Source organism: Solanum pennellii, chromosome 7 (assembly GCF_001406875.1).
Source record: "Solanum pennellii chromosome 7, SPENNV200".
NCBI lineage: Eukaryota > Viridiplantae > Streptophyta > Magnoliopsida > Solanales > Solanaceae > Solanum > Solanum pennellii.
In genome coordinates this window covers 6,424,147-6,431,350 of record NC_028643.1, presented here as the reverse complement: position 1 = coordinate 6,431,350, position 7,204 = coordinate 6,424,147, and positions in this window count along the sequence as shown.

The following is a 7,204-nucleotide window of genomic DNA, read 5'->3' as shown; positions in this document are numbered from 1 at the left end:
TTTTTTTTTTGAACTTTTATGTCTCTTTGGTTTTTGAGAATCTATCTTTCAAATATCAACTTTTTTATTTATTTTTTGAAAAATGACACAATTGATATATAGAATCTTATAAAAAATACATTCTAAATTTCGGTCTATACGACTCTTTTTAATTTCTTTTAGTGTGAAGCATATTTAGTTAAGAGTCTCAAAGGTTTTATTATTTCCAACATTTTAACAATATGCTGCCTAACTGATTTGATAGCAATTTCCAATTATCTTTTATAATATGTTATTAGAAAATAAAAAATACTAAGCAATAATGTTGGACTTTGTATTTTAGTTGTTTCAATCCAAGTTTTAATTAAGTAAATTATGAGGCTTAATTTCCAACTATGTGCTTAAGATTACAAAAATCTCCATAAATGTTATTATACATCATATCTTTCTTTCTCTTTTTTTTCCCAAGAATAAATCCTTATTGTTTTACACGATTTATTTGTAAAATATATTTCATGAACTCATTTGCTCCTTCTGTCTATTTTACTTGTCCAATATTAATTTTGCACGCCTCAACAAAAATAATAAATAGAATAATAATTTATTATATCGCCATTTGAATATACTAAACTGAGTACTTTGGAGAAATATATTAACGAATGCTATAGTTGATAAAAATAAGGTGAATTAAGAACTACTAAGTGACAAAATTTTCTCTTGATAGTCTAAAATCAACAAGTAAAAACGAATATCTATTTTAGTATAATTACACTTAAAGTGAATAAAGAAATTAATAAATTTTACTCTTTCCGTCCCAAAATGTGTAGTTTTAGTAAAAAAAAGAAGTTGTCCCAAAATAATTGTGGTATTTTTAAATATCATCTTTCATTTTAAAATAAAAATTATCTTTTTTAAATACTCATTGTCCCTTATCGTTGGGTTAAAACTCAAAGTCATTCTTGATTTTCACATGAAGCAGTAATAATCCCTCATGTATGTAAGATTAGTTCACTTTTAGTCCTCCCTCATTTTTTTTGCCTATTTTCTTACATTTGATTTTGTACATAATTTTATGTATAAGATGTTCGGCATCTTTTATTATATAATTAATAGAAATAATAGCTCTTTAGGAGAGAAGGAAGAAGAAGAGCATCTTGTTCTGTTTGATGGAAATATTATTATAGTTAAACTTAGAACACCTTGACATATGACACTGCAAGAAAATAATTTTTTTTACTATTGTACATGAAAACGACATGATGAACCTCTCATTGTTACTTTAATATTTTTACCAAACAAAATAAGTTGTTCCTCTTCTCACCTTTTCTTAGCTGGAGTTATAGTTTCTACCAAATGTATAAAAAGGTGATTGAACATTCCATACATAAATTGTGGATAAAATCAATGTTGAAAAACAGATCAAAATTTGGGGAAGGCCTATCAAAAGTGCACTTATATTGCACACGGGAACTATTACTGTTCCATATAAAAATTTAAATTTTAACTCAAAAATAAAAAATTATAATTTTCATGATCAAACATCTCCTCGATTAGACGCAACAACTTATAATAAGTAGGTAGCAGAAAATCTAAGAAAAATAGGAAGTTGAAAGGACACCAACTTTGAGCTTTGGCTTATCCTCATTCCTTTAACATATTTGGTTCCAAATCCTTTATTCTTTCTCACAATAATAAAGTTACTTTTGCAGGACTAAAATTTTTTAAGAAAAGGTTAAGACTTTAGTTTTTGAATTTTGAGGACAAAACCTCTATTGACCTATTCTTTTCAAAGAAAAGATTTCATGCACAAAACATACTTTGAACAAAAGAATTCTTTTTCATTTGAAAATTGGTCATTGTCTAGATATATTGGATCAATAAGATTAGGATATTATCCCATTTCCACTCATATCACAACAACTAGTTTGATATGGACCTTGTTGTGACTCTTTGCATGTCAACTTCACTTCTTGTCATTGCTTTAATGGATCAAGGAATACAATTACCTAGAATATTAAGAGTGAGTTCAGCTAATCCATATTCAAATTAAACTTTGAATATAATCTTGCAAGAGAACATTGAAAAAACACTTTTGATTGATATCTTGATCTCCTTGTGAAAATAGTATTTACTTATATATTGCTAAGCAGAGATCGAGTTAACAAATAAGCTAAACATAGAAAGGAGAGTTTACAAACATTATACATTGAACTCATGTCTCAAAGAACTTGGTTGATTGAACCGATTACATTTTAAATTCTGAATTCATCTCACTCCCCTCCCGCACACTTGTTTTTTTATTTACTTTTTTATATAGGAGGTATTCTCTTGGTGTAAAGACAAAATTGTCCCTATCATATATCAATTACATGTCCAAATCAAGTCAAGGAAACAATAACTTGACCTCTCCAAACCCCATAAATATAGGGTATACCCTACAAAAGAACCAAAGGGTTTGTCTAGATCAGTAGCACATGCATTATTTGATTATGATGAGTGATATCTATTCCTTTGAGCTGTCCTGTGGGATCCAAAACTTGGCAACTATGTGTTTTTGCATTTAATGCTAATTTTGTCTACTTATAACAACTCTTCCATTCTGTTTATGTGGCCTTTGTTCTTCCTTTCAATCTTGTCTCAACCATATAATAAAAAGGAAAAACTATATAGACATACATCATAACTCCCATATATACCAGTATTATCTATACTTTCAAAATGTTACGTATCTCGCCATTAATTGACAATTTCATACTATATATTGAGGAAGATACACTTAGATATATGTATTTTTGCTACAAAATATATTAAAATAGAGAGAGAGAGGCAAGCGAGATTCGTTATGTATCTCAAATACATGCGGATCACAGTAGATACACATTGGATGCATATATCTGTGGTAGATATCTGGTATGATCCACATGTATTTGAATAACTAGATACACAGAAGAGTGACCAGCAAGATTCATTATGTATCTCAGATACATGCAAATCACACTAGATACACAATAGATATATGTATTTGTATGGTATGTATCTGGTATGATCTACATGTATTTGGAATACCAGATACATAGGAGAGTGGCGAGCGAGGGAGGTGAGCGAGAATTGTTATGTATCGCATATGCATACGAATCCACTTATATACAATGTGTCTAGCTAAAACAAATTACACTTAATTTTGACATCATGTATCTCGAGATACATGTATCTAGACACACTAAAATTTCATAAGATATGTAATATTACAAACTTAAATTTATCTAATTAATTAACTCTTAAACGAGTAGAATATACTTTAATAATTTTCGTTCAACAAGTTAGTGTGCTCTTTTAGACATGCAGTGTATATATTCAAGAAAATTGTGAGTACCTAATTACCACTAGCAAAATATATTGATGTTGTATAGTTCTTTTCAAAATATTATCTTGTCTTATAATTTTTCCAATTAATGAAGCTTCATTTTGGACACTAAACTATGAGAAGATGTGATCTAATTTTAATGGGAAAATATACAAGTACCCCTTCAACATATGCCAAAATCTAAGAGACATATTTATACTATACTAAGGTCCTATTACCCCTGAACTTATTTTATTAATAATTTTCTACCCCTTTTAGGCCTACGTGACACTATCTTGTGAGCCCAACGCTAGTTGACCTTTTTTTTTTCAAACTAGTGCCACGTAGGCCGAAAAGGGTAGAAAAATTACTTATAAAATAAGTTCAGGAGGTAATAGGACCTTAGCACAGGTATAAATGTGTTTCTGATATTTCGGACATATGTTGAGGGGATACTTGTGCATTTTCTCAATTTTAATTGATGTAATCATTAAAACTAGGTCGTAGGCTGTAATACCAAAAAAAAAACTATATGATTTCATTACACATAATAAATACTTTCTTCATCTATGTTTGATTTGAAATATACTAATAATTTTATTTATTTTCTTAATTATTATTATATGCTAAAAAAATAAATTTAAAACAATTATAGTACTTAACATTTAACAATAGTAATAAAACAGATATAAAGTTAGAAATGTTTTTAATATTAATTTAAATAAATAAAAATAAATACTTTTAAATTTATAATAGAATACTAAGAATAAGAGGAATAGATATTTCATAAAACAATTAAATTGCATCCAAACGGACCAAAACACTATTATTTATTTTATTTTTTTTACCAGAAATAAGTTGGTCAATATTGTATGTACCACAGTAAGGAAGACTACCATCACTATAATGTTCCGATATCTAATATTTATATTTATATATAAGTGTGGATAATCACGCAGGTGACGATCGTTCGTCTGTTTTATTTGTGTGATTTCACATTTACATAAATATTTGTCTATCTTTTTTTCTTTGTTTTTAATTTGTTATTTTATTTTTTAATTTTTTATATATTTAAAAATTACGTAATAAATACTATAAATCATAAAAATTAATAACTTAAAATATTTTTTTAAAAAAAATTAAAAAGATCAATTGCTTATAATTTTTTTTTTATTAATTCATAAAATTAATCTATGTGTCACATAAAATGGGATAAAAGAGGTAATATGTCTTATTTAATTTTAAAACTATCACATAAAATGGGATAAAAGAGGTAATATGTCTTATTTAATTTTAAAACTATGTAAGAAATATTGTAAATTCCAGTTATTAACGACATGTTCACTTTTGAAATTATATTTATGATGCATATATTGAGACAAAGAAAATAATATATATTATATAAAAATTACGTAAAAGATATTATAATTTGTAATAATTAATAACTTAAAATATTTAAAAACCATATTAAAATTTTATTAATTCTCTAAATTGTATCTATATCATATAAAATGAAACAAAAGAATAACAAATATTACTAGTAGGCTATAAATGATGAAACCCTTGTGTGGTGAAAAGTAGGTTTTTCTTTCCTATATATCTAAATCATTGCTTTTATTACATAGTACTATACTATATATATATATAATATATATTATATGTCCATAACACACTCATTGACCATAAATGCAAAGGAAAATAACTTTTCTACCATGATCGACGTATGTTTGGGACCCTAGAAATTAAGAGGAGGAATGAAGTTCTTTATTTGTACTTATTTGAGGAATTTTATTTTTTATATTTATTAATTTAATTAATCATTCCTTCAAGTTTCAAACATTAATTAGTCATCTAGAGAAATCATATTTAAGTGGAGAAAATTAAGTAGTTATTAGTGCAAAACCTACACTTATTATGGAGCATGTTCCCCTATAATAATTTGAAAGGTAATTAAATATTTTTTTCCTTTACCTTTTCTTCTTTGCACTTTTATGAGTGGATATATTTTTTTAATTCCACAAATAAAAGGGATCATGTCTTTTACAAAGATATTCTTTTAAACTTTTTTTTTTGTTTTTCACTTTGAAATATTTGATGCATAGAGGAAGATGAGAATCTCATATGGGCCGTTGAAAGATTATCATGTCGGCCAAAAATATCACCATATGTCTTTTAATATATATATATATATAATGAAAAGAAATTAATAGTCAATGTTTTATTGATGGATGGTAAATAGTTGATAAGCTTAAAATGTTGAAATATAATTTAAAGTATTAAAATTAATTTTATAAATGGAAAAGAATTAAAATTGTCTTTGAATTATGTGAAATAGATCATTATTTTTTCGTTGTATTTTGGGACTGAAAATGCTTCCGCCGCCAGAGGCAAACCTAGAGGTTGCGGAGGGGTACATCCGAACCCCCTCGGTAAAAAATTATATGTATATTTAAGGTATTTTAATGAATTTTTATGTTTATATATTTATTTTGAACCTCCTAAATGTAATATTAGAGGTTGACTTAGTGGTTAAGGGGGTTTAAAACTCATCTTGTTCCAAGATCAAATTAGGTACTACTCTTTTTTTTGAACCCCCTTAATTGAAATTCTAGATCCGCTACTGCGCTAAGAGAACAGAAATACCCTCAAGAGTTAAAACCTCAAATTCTTAGTGACGTGTCAAGCCACATGGGACGAATCCTTTCACCTAAGCGTTGCTAACTAGAATTCACTTCAAAAAAACTATACCTTTAGCGGCGACAAAGGTCACCATAAATGGCCATAATATACCTACACTAAAGTTTTAAATGATTTATAGCATTCAATTCTATTTTTGTGTTTTTTTTTCGTTATGTTTTAAAAAATCATAAATTATATTGATCAAGAAGGAGTTTGAAGACGCTATGTTTTATTTTTATGTAATATGTAAATGGATAAAATGTACAATGAAGATTTGAATCGAGAAGTAATTTTGATGATTTAGTAATAATATTGGATGTTTTTAATATGATAGTGCATGTTATTTATCTTAAAAATTAGGTGGCAAATGAAAAATAATTATCATATTTTTTTGTTGAGAAAATAGGTTTTGCTAGTGAATGGTTGTTAGCGATCTAAATCGCCACTAAAAATCACTCAAAACCTTTAGTGACAATATTTTGGGATTTTATGGCGACTTTTGTCGCCGCTAAAGTATAATTCTTTGTAGTGAATCCTAGTTGGCAATTCTTAGGTGGAGGGATTAGTTCCATGTGGCTTTTCACGCCAGTTTTGGGTAATTAACTCTTGAATGTATTTTTGGTCTCTTGAGATGACGGCGGAATATTTTTATCTCAAAATGTAATGGAGTGTATAAGTGGTCAATTTCGTATAGTTTAGGGATATTTTTAACCGTTTTCTGTTTTACAAATAAACAATTATATATTTACATAAAGTATTGAAAATGTTAGTAAACAATTTATGTGTTTGATTAAAAAATTTTACTAATAAATGGTTAATTTTTATATTAATTTTATTTTTCCTTTTAAATAAAAGGAGGACCGATGTATATTAAGTTAAGAAGAAGTTAAAAGTTTTGTTATGATAAAAAATACTTTGAGAGTTAAAAAAATTAAAAATAAAATAGTAAATTACTCCGAGCACATTTTAGTTGTGATGGAGTTGTACCCAGTGATGGAGCCACCTGAACCTCCTTCGGCGAAAAACTATATTAATATACATGGTTTAAATAATTTTTTAGGTATAGATAGTAGATGTTGAAACCCCTTGAGCTATTTCGTTTGCCTATTTTCATATTTTGAACCCCCTTCTTGAAAATTCTGGTTCTGACAGTTGCACTAGGGGTCAACCTTTGGTTTCATTTGTTTGTACTTAGTGAAGGTC